Genomic DNA, 17543 nt, shown 5'->3' with positions numbered 1-17543 from the left:
TAGGTTCTTGAAGAAAAATATTTCTGTGAAAACATCAGTGGCTTAAAAAATCATTAACACAAAAAGACATTTCAACTTAACGTCTAATCCTGGACTGGATCTTGGATCAGAAAAAAAAAATGCCATAAAGGCCATAATTGGGACACCTGACAAAGTTTGACTATGACTGGTATATTAGATAATAGTATTATATCAGTGCTAATTTCCTGGGTGAGATCATTGTAGTGTGGTTATGTAAGAGAAGCTCTTCTTCTTCCGAGATAAATGCTGTAGTATTTGGAGATGAAGGGTCATGATATCTACAGTTATTCTCAAAGGGTTTTGCAAAGCTAACAACAATAAATTCATATCATAAAAAATAAATTGCTAATAATAATATGAGAAAGATTTAAAAAACCAGGCAAAATGTTAGAAGTCTAGGTGAAGCATCTATGGGAGTTTATTGTACTTTCCTTGGAACTTTTCTGTAGGTTTGAACTCTTACACTTAAAAAAAAAATACAACTGGGCACCTGGGTGGTTCAGTCAGTTAAGCGTCTGACTTCGGCTCAGGTTATGATCTTGTGGTTCACAAGTTCACACTTGATCTTAGCCAAAAGGCTGAGAAGTGATTGCAGTTCACGAGTTCAAGCCACACGTCGGGCTCTGTGCTGGTGGCTCAGAGTGTGGGACCTACTTGGTATTCTGTGTCTCCCTCTCTCTTTCTACCCCCCCCCCCCACTCCTATTTGGTTTCTCTCTCTCAAAAATAAATAAAACATTAAAAAATTTAAAAAAAATACAACTGTTTGGGGCATCTGGGTGGCTTAGTCGGTTAAGCATCCAACTTCAGCTCAGGTCATGATCTTGTGGTCTGTGGGTTTGAGCCCCCTGTCAGGCTCTATGCTGACAGCTCAGAGCCTGGAGCCTGCTTTGGAGTCTGTGTCTCCTTCTCTTTCTGCCCCTCCCCTGCTTACACTCTATTTCTCTCTCTCTCTCTCTCTCAAAAATAAACATTAATTTTTTAAAATAAATAAATAAATAAATTAATTAATTAATTAATTAAAAAAATACAACTGTGAAAATGTAGGTTGGCCTACCCTAAGAGTTGACTTGGGTCACTGATATAAAATCAGGACATAGGACTGGATCTCTGGAGAAATTTTAGGGCATTGTTCCATATGCACGTTTATACATCAGAATAACCTAAACCAGGTAAACCACTTTTTAAAATGTAGAAGCCCTGTCCCCATCCCAAACCTAAGGAAACAGAATCTCTGAGTGGTGATTCTCAAGAGTCTGCATTTTCAAAAGTCTCTCCCAGATGATCTTATTTATGTTAAAGTTTGAAAAAATCACGTATCAGGCATTTGCTATTTTGCTTGCAATGATATAGGCTTCTCAGACCCCATGGACATTCCATGTACTGTTACAGATGCATTTGCATTAAAAAAAAAATCCCCACCTCATATCTTGTCATGTAGCCCTACATCCTTTTCATCAACGGAAGACACCGGTCTGGTGAATGCCCTTTGGCCCAGTTTTTAAGACTCCTATCTGCTGACTTTATTCCCCACCCTACTTCCCAAGGGGGAATGGAGAAGAGACGTAAACTGTTTAGAAATGCCATAACTCATCTGGTTGGAGTTGTTGTCAGGGGAGCAACCCAAAACCCTAACTCAGAAAGTGGAGGAAGGGCAGCTGACGGGCCCGTGGCATGAAACAGGACGGGACTAGTGATGGGGCCCAGGTCCCCACTCAGGCAGGGCCCCTCCTTAAAGTCCCCTGTCAGGTTCCTTGACCTGCATTTCTTCCAGTCACCAAACACAGCTCAGCTTTCAGAGTTTGAGCTTCCCTTTGTTTCTTCAGTGAGAACAGGAGCAGAGTGCAAGCAAGTGAGGGAGTGAGAGAACCGAGTAGGGCAGGAGCTAGGAGCCCTGGGGTGCTCTGAAAACTCCAGAGTACATTAATGCATCTGACAAATTCAACTTCAGGTACGTTAATATGCTGCTTCCCTCAATCCCACAACTTCAGTAGAATCACCATTCTCCTTTCATAGACTAAGAAGTGATTTTACTGAAACCCACCTAGTCTGAGGCAGAGCTGGAGCCTGAGCCCAGGCATGCTAGGACTTTCTGCTGACCAGCTGCCTCCCTTTCGGCATTAGAGAGAACACATTGCTGTGGAGAATGCTTTTAATTATCACCTTGCCTGGAGTGCGAAGATTTATTGTTATGCTTTCTTCCCGCCCCATCTCAAGCACCCCTTTGGGAAGTAGCATGATCATGATAGGAATCAGGATATTTTCATGCATGGGAGGGAATGGAATGGCGTCACACATGTTTGTTGCCCCTGAAGGCTGTGAGAAGGGGGTGGGAGGTAAGAAACAGAATGGTGAGTAGTTTGATGAGGCAATCCCTGGGTCTTCAGCACCCTGAGTTTTAGACAAGAACGTAAAGGGACTTTCGGTGTCTTTTCCCACAATGGTAAATTCAGCTGGGCTGCCAGGTTCCTTTAGTTCAGCTCGTGTTTCCTTGACATCTGGAGTTGGGCTTCCTGTGTCAAGGCTAGGAGAAACTGCTGCACTTCTCCCTTTCTGGGGTGTGCACACAGACACACGCCCTCCTCCATGCCAGTCATGCCAAACATAAGGCTCACAACAAATTGGGGCCATGAAGAGGGGGAAAATTCTGTTTTTGACTGGAATCCACAGTGGCCTCTGGATCACAAGCTGCAAGGTCCCCACCATGTGTGGATTGCCTAGGTGTGGGGGAATTTTAGGCAATGGAGACGACATTGCTTTAACTGCCTCAAGTATTCCCTCACAAGACTGCCCCAATCCCTGGCAGTCCAGTCAAGTATTTTTAGGCAGGAGCCTCATAGCAGGAGAGGGAACTGATGAACAAAATGTGCTGATGCTATTTTAATTGGGGGGAACTGGTTTTGGTGGCAGCAGGCGGTCAGCACACATCTGTGAAATCTGAGTTCTTAAGCAAAGCAATTTCCTTTTCCCTTGAAGGCCACTGTTTATCTAGAAAGTGGACAGAACTATGGGTTTGCTGAAAATGACCAGATTCAACAAGGTGATCAAGACCACCAACTTGGTATAACGTGTCCCATATCTCAGACATCTCTTGTTACGAGACGTTACAGTAAAGAATTATAAGGTAACATTTTGGAATAATTAGTATGTTCCAGACATGAGGCTCAATTACCATACACACATTATCTCTATGAGGGAGATGCCATTACCATCCCAATTTTCTAAGGAAGGAAGCTGAGCTACAGAGAGTGTAAGTGCCCAAGGTCACCCTGCAAGTGGCAGAGCAAGGATTTGAACCCAGCAGCTTGACTAGTCACTTGTTTCAGTGTTTCTTTCGGCCATTTAGAAAGTATTTAAAGAATGACCATTCACCTCCCTCTCTGGAGGAGAAAACTCACCCCATTTTCCAGATATCCCACTCATTTTCCTTTCCTCATTAAGTTGTAATATTCAATTTCTTATCCAGAGTCATCTGTGCCTGTCTAGAAAAGCATAATTTAATAATGTTCTCTCCCTATTGTTGGGAAACTTTGTCATATGATAGGTTTCTAGAAATTGATACCAAAGAAAAACAAATCTCCAGGTTCTGTAGATTTCCAACTGAAAATATGTAAAATAACTTTAGTTGCCAAAATCATGATTGGCTTTCCTTCCATGACTATAATCTCCACATCTGGTTCACCTTCTTTGCCAGAAGGACATGATTATACATCTTTTTTATATCTTAGGATGTTTCTGGATTTTATGACATTTCTAAGTAGAATTGCTGTGTTAATCATCATCGCAATCCCATTGATAATTACATTATGTCTTTTATCAATGTTAACTCTGCAATGAAAAATAAAGCAGAAGGTAAATGTGATAGAATCAGAAAAGCCCCACAGGAAGCCAATTAGCCCATTTTCTCATCTGTAATATGGTTGTGGGATGAAAAGGGGTCAATAATCACAGTTAACATTTTCAGAAACAGTTTCCAGTGCTTTACATGATAAAATCTTTGAGTCATCCCAATAACATAAGCTGGATCCTATTATTGCCCTTATTTTACAGATGACAAAAATTTACCCACATTTGTGTAGCTAGTAAGTGGTGGGCAGAGGATTTAAACACTGATAGTCAGGCTCTTGAGCCTGTGTTCCAGGCTTGCCCATGACTCTGACGAGCAGCTAGGGCTGGGAGTTCTTGCTCTCCCTGACTTCTCACATCAGCAGCTGAGTATGACCCCAGTGGTGGATTATTATGGCATCCTTAGCCAAGGATGGCCCATAATGTTTCCATGACATTACCATAGACTCATTGTGTTTATGAAACAGAGTGAGAGTACACACAGAAAAGTCACACAGTAAGCATTTTTTTAGTAGGAGATTTTATCATCCTTGTTCTTCGGGAAAGTGACATGCCTAAGGTCACATACTTAGTCACGGGTCAGTACTGGTACAAACGCCCCTCCTCAGACACTCCTTGAACCTCAGGATCTATTGCTTCACTTAGAGGACACCATGGCCTCCCCGCCTGATCACTCTTCTCCAACCTCATACAGCTCAGTGCAAGACCAAGGGGATCACGTACCCACTTTCTAGCAGCCCCAGCTCTAAATGAAAAACAGCACAACAGCAACAGTATAGTAGCAACAGCAAAATAATAAACTGCATGGCAGAAAGACCTTTTGGGTGCAACAATTTCCTTAAACTGATCATCTAGGGAAGGAAAGGGAGGGTTCCTTCTTTTAAGATGCAAGTGCTGGCCAGCAGGAACCTAAAATGCATTATTATTCTGCATTTTCTTTTTGCACGACTGAAAAGTTTTTCTATCCTCCCCCTCCCATCCTTACCAAAAGAATACCCCCAAGACGATCACAAACTTTAAAAGTAGCAAACCCTCCCTTCAGAAAAATTTAAAAATAAAAACTCAAAAACCCCACAGTGGTTGCAAAACAGCTTTGTGTGGAAGAAGGGCAAGTTTTCTCTTAAGAGAGGCTAATTTCATAGGGTTGGGAAAGAGAGAGATGAGGGGGAAAGGGAGGGAGCACAGAAGAAGAGGAGGCGGGAGAGGAGGGGATAAAGGAGGAAGAATCGCTGGCTTTAAAAAGCAACATTGTCCAGAGAGGTGAAAGGGAACAGATGGCCGTGGAGAATGTGGCCCTCAAAGCCCAGAAGAAAGGGGCGATGCTGACAGATCTTGCTGTTTCCCATTGACGCCTGAATGTTCTAGTGTGGGGAGCCGAGGCCAGTGCAGGGGACAGACCTCTGTTCCCAGCGGCTCACTGGGGCACTGGCGCTGAGGCTCACTGAGAAAAAGAGCAGGGGAGGGGAGTGGGGAGGGCAAGCAGCTGTGGCCACAGAGGGAGGGACAGTGGGGGGCGTGCGGGCTTCCACAGCCTTCTCTTCTGGCCTGCCCGGGAAGGTCAGCCCAGCGCCGGTCTGTGCCCTGGCAGAGGTGAAGGAAAGGGCAGCAGCTGGGGCCCAAAGACTCGGCGTCCTTCCCCAAAAACACACTGGGGGAGGCATGTCTGGGACAAAATAGATACCTTGAGAGAGGGAAATGAAGAAAATATTCCAAATGCTTTTGGAGGATTGAGACACTCAAACTACAATAAACAAGAAACTTGGGTCTTTGAAGGAGGTCAGAGAATCCTGCCAAGTAAATCCCGTATTATTTCATGGAGTCTCAGGGCAGAGAAGGGATTTGGAGAGGAAACACAAAAGTGAGTCGGTGGCTGACCCGGGAAGGAAGGAATCCAGGAGTTGGTTTAGAGGTCTGAGTCAGCCCCCAAAGAGGTACAGGGTTCACAGTGGGGCTGTGCAGGACACAGCAGGATGACAGGAGGGGCAGAGGGGGCTCCAGTGTCCAGGGTGTGCTCACGTGTATACACGTGTGTGTGTGTGTATGTGTGTGTGTGTGTGTGTGTGTGTGGGACTGGCATCTGGAGGGACTGCTTATGTACCCGTCGCTTGTAGTTGCACCACTGGAGGATGTTACTGGAAACTCACAAGTCACCGCAGAGTGACACTAGTGCAGGCACTTCTAGCCTCCTGGGAAGGGAAAGCCTGACAGGCAGCCCCTGCAGATGGAGGCCTGGAGAATGGGTGAAGCGTGGCGGCGGGGGAGGGAGAAGGGCTTGCGAAGCAACCATCACAAAGAGGCCCATAAACTTCAGGGGACACGGATGCAATTGGTATAAGTTCTAAGTTCCTTAATATAACTTTGATCAGGAAAATTATTGTTCCAAACGACCTCTTGACCTCTCCCTACACCCTCCAGAATATGATGATAAAATTTAGCCCCTGCTCCTGCCCACTAAGGAGGGAGACACATTCTTCCTGGCCCATTGTCCAGTCGGCTCACAGAGAGCTGCCCGACCTCAAAACGCTTCTCGGGTTTTAATTTTCTTCTATCTGTTTCCCCGACCCTGAAAATGAAAGAGACCTGAACTCGGGGCTGAGGGTCTTCAAACAGTGAAGTATGAGTGTGGAGAAACAGATCCTTCATCAGAATGATCATTTGGAAATTTTCCCAACACGTCTCAGGTCCCCATAAACATCTTTCATCAAACCTTTGGTGGCGGAGGGGAAATTAAAAGGTGGCTCTAATTAGATACAGTGACCTGCCCAGTTCACTTTTACTTGGGCTAGATCTCTATTTTCACGAGTAAGAGGATGCCACAATGGCCATCAAGCCCTGCGTTTTGCACTGTACGTTCAACTGAGTTCCTGAGAAAATTCCCACGGAGCAGAGTAGTAAAAAAAAGATCAACCCCATGATGAAGACCTTGCCTTTTATTTCTCTGCTTCATCCAAATTGCTCCCCAGGCACTTTTAGATTTAGAAGCTCCACTAATCAACCTTATAAACAGCAGTCCAGCCACTGCATAGAAATTACTTTGTATAGCTTCTAAATGAAATTACCCCGGGGGATAGAAGATGCCCAGGGCTTTAACAATCACAACATAACACAGCCTCAGTATGAGAATAGAAGACAAGTACACTTTGACATCCCAATTGAAACTCCAGGCTGAATCCGACATAGAAGAATGTAATTACCTTTCCTAGTCTGACGGTACGCTAAAGAAATTGGAGAAGTGGAATACCTATTAGGTCCCCACTAATCCTCCTCCTAAATTCAAAGCAAGGCTAGTCCCTGGAATTCATTTCTGAGTATTCTTACTCTCCACTATTGTTAAACAGCTCAATTGATAAGTGCTTGCAGCTAATAATGCTTTCTACTGAACTCACCCCTCCTCTTTCCCAGAGGCTCAAAGCACTTTACAAATATCACCTCATTATTCTTTATAACACTCAAGTGAGCCTGATAGGTGGAAAGGTTCATTATCTTCTCTTTACCAATAGGGGAAATAGACAAAGGAAGAAGTGACTCGTTTAAGCCAACAAAGCAGAGGCAGAACTGGAACGAAAACTCAAGCCGTCCTCCTGACTCCGAATGTGCACATGTCCTATGTCAGCTGGTAAAGATATTCTGCTGACAGAGCAAGACTTTCTAGCCGTGGGCTGTGTTGGAATCCACAGGTTTGCAGAACTGGGGCACTGGCTGGAGGAGAAAGGGCAGAAGTTGAGATGGAGAAGCCCCTCTTGAACAGTCTTAACTAGTTTGAGCAAGTCACTTCACCTCTGATCTCAATGTCCTCCTTAGGAGAATGAGGGGTTTTGATTAGAGGAACTTGAAGGTCCTTTTCAGTTCTTAGATAACTAGTAAAGTGAGGGTTTCAAAAGAGGGGTTCTAGTTTTCACCAGCCCCCTGTGATGTCTGGGCTTCATTCATCTTGTAAGCCTGAAATAGGGTCCTTGTCTCTTCACATAGTGCTCTCCGTAGTCCATTGTTCACACAAATGAGAGTGGGGATCGAATCAGTTGGTGCAAGGTGGGAAATGGAAAAGGTAGTCCTGGGGTATCAAGGCCAAGGGCTAAAGAGAGATGGAGACAGGCAGGGTGCAGTACCAAGACTGGAAGGGGTGTAAAAAGAATCCCATACATTTTGAACTGTGCCTGGGTCCTACCTAGGGGCACTCCCTACATTCCGGGGGACCTATGACAAGTCCTCCAAAGCTAAGAAGGCCCCAAAATGAGAGAGGTTTGCTTTGCTTTTTCTAAATACAAGATTCACTTGACAACCCCCAAGTGAACAATGTGAACCCATGTGAACAATGCTCCAATGTACCGTCTTGGTAGTTTTCCATTTAAACACAATTTCATTTTAATGAAAAACACCAATGTGCCTTCAAGTTAATTAAAACTGGATTTCACAGGTGGCTTCATGGTTTATAATCTGTGTTGTTTGAGGCAGATAGGCCTGAGCCTTTAGAAGACCTGCAGTATTTTATCTCTCTGATCTTTTATACTTTTTTTCCTAAGTGATGCTTTGATACTCTTCATTTGCCCCAAAGAAAGTTGGACAGAGATGACATTTAGTAAAACCAACATTTGTTTGCAGGAGAAGCAGCCCCCGCGACCAGAATAATGACCCTGGAAAGAGTTTGGGTGACGAGCCGATTATAGTGACTGGGTAGAAAGGACTGACTGAGCCGCCGCCAGAAAGAAACACATTTTTGTAATATCTCAGTTGTTTCTATTGGCCGGGCCTCCCTTGCATTCACCATGGGAACTGAGTCAACACATTTTCTTGCTTTTTTTTCAGTGATTGCAATGTGTTCTCCCCGCCCCACCCTCCCCCCATATACAGGGAAAAAGAAGTAAGGAACAGGTATCTCCTGAGAAGCAAAAGCTTGATGATTCCCCAAAATGGGTATAGTTCTATTGATCCCCACGTCCTGCTGTAGAAGTGACTAGCTGCAAGCTCTATTCCATCTGCTGTCTCTGAGGACCTCAGCTTGACCTTGTGGAACCTTCTTTCTGGGAAGTTAAGGAATTTCCAGGATTAGCTCAAGTCCTGAGGCTGCCAACTGTGACAATCTACAAAGCTCTCTTAGGTAATGATTCAGATCCCACTTCTGCTCAAGGCCAAGATAGTCCCCAGAGAGTTGGAAATATTCTCATTGCCTGGACTCAGATTATAAGGGGAGTTGACCTCGGAAGAATTTCAGAAGGGCAAGCTCTGCATTTGCGCATACTGAAGACTCAGCAACTGATATACCTATGACCACAGAAATGTAATTGAACTTGAAAAGTGAAGATTAAGAGGTTGTCAGAAACAAGTTTTAAAAAGAATACCATAGAAAGAGAAGGAAGTGGGAAAGGAAGGAAGAAAGGAAGGAAAGAGGGAAGGAAAGGAAGGGAAGGGAAGAAGGAAGGAAGGGAAAGAGGTTTCTAATGCCAATCAGGTAAAATGCCAAATTTCTCTCACAATCTCAAGATGAGGAGAGAGGAAAGATGAATCAATAGTCTTCTGTGGGGTGACCCAGAGAAGAGTAAGGCTTTAGATGTTACCAGAGATTGCACTAGTTTAATGGAATCTAGATCTCCCTAATTGCTCCTTAGACACTGTTTTCCTTATACGTCGTAAAGAGTAAGTACAGACATCTGACTAGGTGATGGAATATCAAAGTAAGCTTCCAACTCCATTCTGTGACCTCCTTAAGCCTCAGTTTCCCCATCTGAAAAATTAGGGAGTAGGAGCAGAGGTCTCTAATGCCTCTCCCATCTCCAAGACACACTACTGCTATTGTATCTCTGCATACATTGGCTCCAGCCAATGTATGTACAGCCAATGTATGTACCAGTACAGCCATAGTACATTTTCTCTTTTAAGCTTCACCCAGTGGTGGTCCCAGGGGGTCCCTGACAATGTCTGAAGAGTGTCAGGTCAAGAATTTTTTACTGGCCAACAGGGATAGTTATTTGTCTTCACTCCTGCAGGGGAAAGTTAATGTCAGAATACTAGTGTTCCAGCAGACCTCACTCAGGAAAACCCACTGGCATATGCCAATAGATACAATCCAAAATAAGAAGGATAAAACCCAAGTGGGAAGATTTAGTGTGGAAACCAAAACTACAACAGGCTAAGCTCTTAGTGTTAACATCTAGGAAATAAATGGGTAGCTTTTAAAATAAATGACTGGAACCTCAAGGCATCGATGTTTCCACTACTCAAGCTTTGCAGTCTAGTTGTGACCCTGTTCAACAACTATATCCATGACAATGGATTTCCACAATGTCAGTTGAGGAAATTTTACCAACAGTCAGCAACTCAAAGGAACTTTTCATTTAAGGACTCCAAAATGTTATATAAGTATTATTTCTTATGATCTCAAACAGATGTGGTGATGAGACTCTCCATTTGAGAAATAAGGAACATATTACAAACTTATCTCAAGTTAAAGAATAAGCTAGGACTTGAACAGAGACTCCAACAAGGCATTCAGAAAATTATCCATGTTCCTAATGTGTTACATATTATCGGAATACCTGGGTTTAAAACAGTAGAGAGAAATTCAAAAGATTCATTAAGAAACCAGAAGCCCAGGGGCGCCAGAGTGGCTCAGTCAGTTAAGTGTCCAACTTGGGCTCAGGTCATGATCTCATGGTTCATGGGTTCAAGCCCCACATTGGGCTCTGTGCTGACAGCTCCGAGCCTAGAGCCTGCTTCGGATTCTGTGTCTCCCTCTCTCTCTGCCCCTTTCCTGCTCACATTCTGTCTCTGTTTGTCACTCAAAGATAAATAAACAATGGGGCCCCTGGGTGGCTCAGTCGGTTGAGCATCCGATTTCAGCTCAGGTCATGATCTCACGGTTCATGAGTTTGAACCCTGCCTGCTTCGGATTCTGCATCTTCCTCTCTCTCTACCCCTTCCCTGCTCACACTCTGTCTCTATCTCTCAATAATAAATAAATGTTAAAAAAATAAATAAATAAACATAAAAAAAAAAAACAACTGAGAAGCCCAACTCTATCTTGAGTATCTCAGTGGTCAACCTGGCAACTTGGTGGTCCACTTGCTTATTACCTTTATTCAGAAGTCTCCTGGAAACCCACTCAGGATGGACCAAATCTAGAGATACCAAATGACTAATGTAGATGCTAATGTATGTTCCTGTTTTTTTTTTTAATTTTTTTTTAACGTTTATTTATTTTTGAGACAGAGACAGAGCATGAATGGGGGAGGGGCAGAGAGAGAGGGAGACACAGAATCGGAAGCAGGCTCCAGGCTCTGAGCCATCAGCCCAGAGCCCGACACGGGGCTCGAACTCGCAGACCGTGAGATCGTGACCTGAGCTGAAGTCGGACGCTTAACCGACTGAGCCACCCAGGCACCCCGTTTTTTTTTTTAAATAAATTTCCACTTTAAAAAAAATTTGTTATTTTTTAAAGATTTTATTCTTAAGAAATCTGCACACCCAACGTGGGGCTCAAACTTACAACCCCGAGATCAAGAGTCGCATACTCTACTGACTGAGCCAGCCAGGTGCCTCTGTTTTATTTTATTTTTTAAAGATTTTATTTGTAAGTAATCTGCACACTCAACATGGGACTCGAACTTACAACACTGAGATCAAGAGTCACACACTCCACCAACTGAACCAGCCAGGTGCTCCAAGTTTCTACTTTTTAAGTTATCTTCAGGTATATGTTTTTGCCAGAGGCTTCCTTACACATATTGTCAGGAAGTCAAAAGAAACAACTATTTTTTGGGTGGGGAGAAATATCTCAAATTGTACTTTTCATTTGTACAATTGTTTCCCCTTTTGTGTGGTGGTGATCACAAGGAGGAAACGACAAGATCTCCATAGCTCCATCCCTGAGAAAGGGGTTCTGGAACCTGGCTCCACAAAAGCAGGACAAGAAACACAAATTTACGTCATTGAAAGGTTCTGACTCATTACGGTCAGCACCCTTCACCGCTCCCTTGACAACACTGAATTAATGGGGACTCTGAAAATCCACGTTCCCATCTTGCTTAGGCTTTCACTCTGAGGGTTGATCAGCCGGGATCAGATGCAGACACACTGGGTGGTGCACTTCCTGAACTGAGCTTACATTCACTAAAAAAAAACTAAAAATGGCTCAGTCCTCTAGAAGAAATACTCTGGGAAGGCTGAGAATGTTTATCTCCGGTGCCTAATCAAGACCTGGCATAGGGTGCCTGGATGGCTCAGTCAGCTAAGCATCAGACTCTTGATTTCGGCTCAGGTCACTATCTCTCGCAGTTCCTGAGTTTGAGACCCGCATCGGGCTCTGTGCTGACACTATGGAGTCTGCTTGGGACTCTCTCTTTCTCTTTCTCTGCTCCTCCCCTGTTTGTGCGCGCATGCGCGCGCACACACACACACACACACACACACACACACACACACAGTCTGTCTCTCTCTCTCTCTCTCTCTCTCGCAAAATAACTAACTAACTACCCTGGCATAGAATAGTATATAAATCCATTTTCAAAAAGAAGATGCTGTTACAGCTCAAGCGGGAGTCACCATGAATGGTAAAGGGAAGGAAAAAGGACAGAGTAAGATGACACATACTTGATTGGTGGTACAGGTTTCTCCTGCCATCTGAAAGTAGACTGTTCCTATGAAATGGTTTATAAACTGAAATGACCTGAAGTGAAGAAGTGAAGAAGCAAATACCATTAATTTAAGTGGAAAGAGTTCTGAGCATTCCCAGACCCCCCAGAATAACCTCTCTTGGGCTTTTCTGATTCCCGAGGACACATCTTGCTAATGGATACCAAAAAGAAATCACGATAAGGCACAAATGCTCACAGACACAGTTCAAAGCTCTGGTGACTTGATGCTGAGATGCTGAGTGCAGTTCCCGGGGAAGGAGCTGGGGGGCGCCACGCTCACTGCTTGGGGTGTGCTGCCTCTGAGGGCTCGCTGCAGAACCAACACTGAATCAACCTTATTTTCACTTTTTGCCTTTTTTCATAAAAACGAAAATCCTTTGGATTTCTCTCGGGTAGTGAGAACAGGTATTGATGTAGGTCTTTCACAAAAGCAAGGTGACATAAAACAAACTTTGGGAAAGTGGGGGATACCCATAGATCTCTGATCGCCCTTTCAGTAATCCTCAAGCAAGCAACGTCAGGCTAACTAAGGCACGGAGAGGTTTGTGTTGCTCTAGATATTTGGTAAAACCATTCAGAACAGCACTGTCCAATAGAAATATAATACAGCCCACAAATGCAATTTAAAATTTTTTAGTAGCCACGTGAAAAAAAATTAAAAAGGTGAAATAAATATTAATTATATATTGCATTTAGCACAACATATCTGACACATTATCACTCAACACATAATCAATATGAAAATTAGGATGCTTCACATTATTTTTACTCATACTGTCTTTATATCCCCGTGTGTTTTACACCTACAGCACATTTCAAGTGTTTAACAGCCACATGTATCTAGTGGCTACTGTATCAACAGTGCAGATCTAGGACATCCATTTGGTGGAAATTGTTTCAGAAAAGATGAATAGGATGTGTGTGTGTGTGTGTGTGTGTGTGTGTGCGTGTGTGTGTGGGTGTGTGTAAGAAAGCTTGGCGGGGAGGGGGGAACAAAGAGACTAACTTGATGTATTTAATACTAGTCTCATCTATCCCTGAAGTCAGCTTTGTCCCACTCGTTAGTTCCTATAGATACACCAGTATCCTTATGATAATTTCCACTTTTGCTGACACTACTTTGAGTACGGTTTCCGTCACCTGCAAGAAAAAGAGTCCTAACTAACAGAGATAAATATAGAGAAAACATGTCCTGTAGGTGCATCCTGCTTTAGGGGCACAATGCCTGTTAAATAGTTGACACTAAATCCGCATTATTGAATTTATAAATCAAGAAATAAAGTTATTAACAGAAATTCTATTCTGAAGGTTTTTCTGTCACTGGCTAGAGGCTGCACAATAAATTTGTACATCACTTTTGAGAACAAATGAACCAAAGTCTAGTTCCAACTTGAAATATTCCAGGTGCATTTTGGCAGTAAATTCTGAATCAAACAGGAGTTTAATAAGGTGCAGGCGCTACAAGTTACCTGGATACTATCCATCCAAGACTTCTGCAATGTAAAAGAAATGAAAATAACAGCCTTTCTATCAGCCAGCATACATCCTGCTTCATCTCAGGGTTTGTCTTCCTGACAACACATTTCCGTGTATCTTCAGTTAAACAAGGAACTGGAGTTTGAAGGGAATGGGTCAGTGGTTTAACTTTGCTCAGAAAAAAGCGGCAAGCAACCCTCCCTGATACTGTGGCCCAAATGGTTTTATCACTGAAATGCCATAAATGAGTTTGGTATTTCAGTATTGCTTTTCATTCTGCTCTGTTAGGTCCAGACCTGCATGATAGAGGTGAATGAACATACAAGTTTCATCTCGATTCTGATTTTCCCACGTCACAAACCAGTCTTTGGGCATCCTAACTTGTATATGCTTTCCCCGTTCCTAGAATATCAATGCAGGCAACTTAGTGCCAGTAAGATAGAAAGGCAAGACTAAATGAGAGGCAGAAACAATCGCCTTGTCACTGCTCCATGAGAAACCCCTCCTGAGACAGGCAAGAGAGAGAATTCTGTAAAGAGGAGTTCTGGATCAGCTTTCAAAACCACAATGGTAAAGACACATGCCATCCAGGGAGACTGGAGGAGTTAGGAAGGGTCAGTGGGTCCTGGGCAGTATCGAGGCAGAGATAGTCAGAAAGGACCAAAAAGAGCAAGCTCTCTGTCATCTCCTGCTGATAAAATCCCTGGACAAATTCCACATGAATTGATTGTGGGAGGAAATTTGCAGAACTAGCTGTGACTCCTGCTATCCAGAAAGGTAAGATATTTAGTGGGTGCCTTACAGCAAAGAGAGGAATGGGAAGTGGTATGTTATTGCTACATCTGTATGAGTCACAGGCTTGTAAATGCTTTATATCCTGCATAGATTATTCAACGTTTAAGTTGGGAACTTAACCCAATTGTCTATGGAGCTGTTCTTGATTTGCTCTGGTTGCAAGGGTTAAGCAGGTCACAGAATACTTAACCTCTAATATTTGAATTTTCTGCTCATCATAATTATGAGTGGGAGAGACGCTTAACAGATGGAGCCCCCAGCAGGAAAGCAGGATTCCTGGGTTCTGCCACTAGCTTGTGTGTGGCCTTATGTAAGTCCCTGCTTTTATCTCAAAATTTCTATTTGTACAAAGGGGGCAACAATAACTTCCAAAGGAGAAGTTGGCCTAAACGTTGATGAGATCACATCTAAAGAACCTGAAAACTTTGGAAATAGTGCTGAGGAAATAGAGCAGATGGAGCGATTAAGGGACCACCTTAAGTGACCACAGTAAGTGGCTAAAAGCAGACTCTGGAGCCAAGCTCTGGGTTTCAATTCTGGCTTTGTAACTTACTGGCTGTTTGCCCTTGAATATACTGCTTAACCTCTCAGTGCCTCAGTTTCCTCATCTATAAATCGGGGCTAGTAATAGTACCTACATCATATGAACTCAAGTGAGCTCAAACATGTTAACTGATTAGAGTGGTGGCTGGCATATACATACATACATATAAGCAAATTTTGCTATTAATAAGTACAGCATAATTTCCTTTTATAGCTGGAAAAGATTTCACAAAATATCTAGTCCTTCTCAGAAAACACCCTTTCACAAGTGAGAAAATCAAGGGCCAGAGAGGTCAAAATAAGTCCACAAAAATGATTTCCATATTTTAGCCAGCTCGTCAGCAGAGACAGTGACATTCCTGAACAAGTACTCCCAGAAAGTACCGTAAGTGTCATTGTTGGATGCTCTTAATGCTAGACTAGGACCAGTAGTGAGACGTGTCCTCCTGGATACAGTCCTGGGGGACAAATTAGGCCTTGTTTTCTTAACTGCCCAATGGGTTCTTCTGAGAGACACAGAAAGCACAGAGGAGCGTTTGGTTGGTTGTACAGTGACCTCCAACTTCCAAGATAGTCAGTCTGTGAAACTGCCTATTGCCTGGAGGGGGTGGTAGGAGGGGAGGGCGTGCTAGGGACGAAAGGCCAAAACCTATCGCATTGACTAGAAGAGTCTTTGGAAGAGTGAGCTAAGTCTGGAGGCTTACATTTCTGTTGTGGGGGCTGGGAAGCCTCAGCTCCGTGTGATGTAACCGGGAAGGGTGGCAGACCTGGCACGCTGCCTGATGCAGAGTGGCCGTGGCCCAGCTGACAGGAGAGTCAGGCTGAGCCGTCCCACTGTTCCCTTGAGATCTGGATCAAGCCCATAGCCAGGGGAAGTGGGGATTAACACAATGTGGCGTCCGAGCTAATGAGTTAGCAAAACAGAGACAGATGGCAATTGTAGTAACTTAACTCGCCCGTCTCTGTTTGCAGTGCACTCCCACAAGCTTCTCCTCTGTCTTCATGCTGTCTAACCCTGCCCAGTCCTCTCCATCCATCCCAGAAGGCCAAGGTGACAGGGAAATCATCCCACATGAAGAGGGGCTGTATGCTACTTTCTAGACACAACTGACACTCACAATCGGGGTGTAGGAGTGATGAGATCTTTCAGACAGCTTTGGAGAGATACCGACCTCTGGTTCCAAAGGAAATGCAAAGTTACTTTTATTGAGTTCTAGTTATTTTATGCTTATGATATAATTCTTCAGAACAATTGCTTAAAAGGTAAACAGTTGCATATAAGAATGCTAAAAAGGGGTATGACTTGCAACCTGAGGACGAAAATAAGGAGAGAACTTTTATTCTGACCCCAAAACAAGTTTCCTTTAGTCAGATCGATAGACTGGGGAACAGTTTCCTTCATAGGTGTTTACAGCATGTGATAAGTGATGTTAATGCACATTTAGACCAGACATGCCCACCTTGCCATGTTGGGAGACAAACAACTGCTTTACATGTTATATAGCAACCTGTTCCTCTTTTAAGGTCCCTCCACTTCTTTCACAGTGGTTATTGTTTGCAGGTGTCATTAGGGTGCCAGTGGCTTGGAGACTCCCTTGGTATGAAGACTACCTGAGGGGCACCTGGGTGGCTCAGTTGGTTAAGAGTCCAACTGCAGCTCAGGTCATGACCTCACAGTTCATGAGTTTGAGCCCCGCATAGGGCTTTGTGCGGACAGCTCAGAGACTGGAGCCTGCTTTAGATTCTGTGTCTCCCTCTCTCTCTGTTCCTCCCCTGCTCGCACTCTGTCTCTCTCTCAAAAATAATAAATAAACATTAAAAAAAAAAAAAAGAAGAAAAAGACCACCTGGGACAGAATCATACTGGGCAATCCTGCCTCCTAACTTTGAGAATTGGTTCATTTTTTATACTAACATCTTTAATAATAAAATTCCACCATGTAAAAAACAGAAGACTTTCAGGAAGAAAAATAAGTTTAAAAAATCCTTGATTTTATAGGGGTACCTGGGTGGCTCAGTTGGTTAAGCGTTCAACTTTGGCTCAGGTCATGATTTCACAGCTTGTGGGTTCAAGTCCTGCATCAGGCTCTATGCTGACAGCTCAGAGCCTGGAGCCTGCTTCAGATTCTGTGTCTCTGTCTCTTTCTGCCCCATCCCCATTCACACGCTGTTTCTCTCTCTCTCTCTCTCTCAAAAATAAATAAACATTTAAAAAAATCCTTGGGGTGCCTGGGTGG

At 43.7% G+C, this 17543-nt stretch overlaps 1 protein-coding gene across 4 annotated transcripts in view; it reads right to left on the bottom strand.

The window, feature by feature from the left end:
• The window catches only part of RAD51B (RAD51 paralog B), a 644260-nt gene that overhangs the window by 132722 nt on the left and 493995 nt on the right, over positions 1–17543 (bottom strand). The window lies entirely within an intron of this gene.

The sequence above is a fragment of the Neofelis nebulosa genome, chromosome 7 (genome assembly GCF_028018385.1).
Source record: "Neofelis nebulosa isolate mNeoNeb1 chromosome 7, mNeoNeb1.pri, whole genome shotgun sequence".
Lineage (NCBI taxonomy): Eukaryota > Metazoa > Chordata > Mammalia > Carnivora > Felidae > Neofelis > Neofelis nebulosa.
The sequence above is the reverse complement of the archived record's forward strand: the minus strand, read 5'-3'. Positions and strand labels throughout refer to the sequence as shown.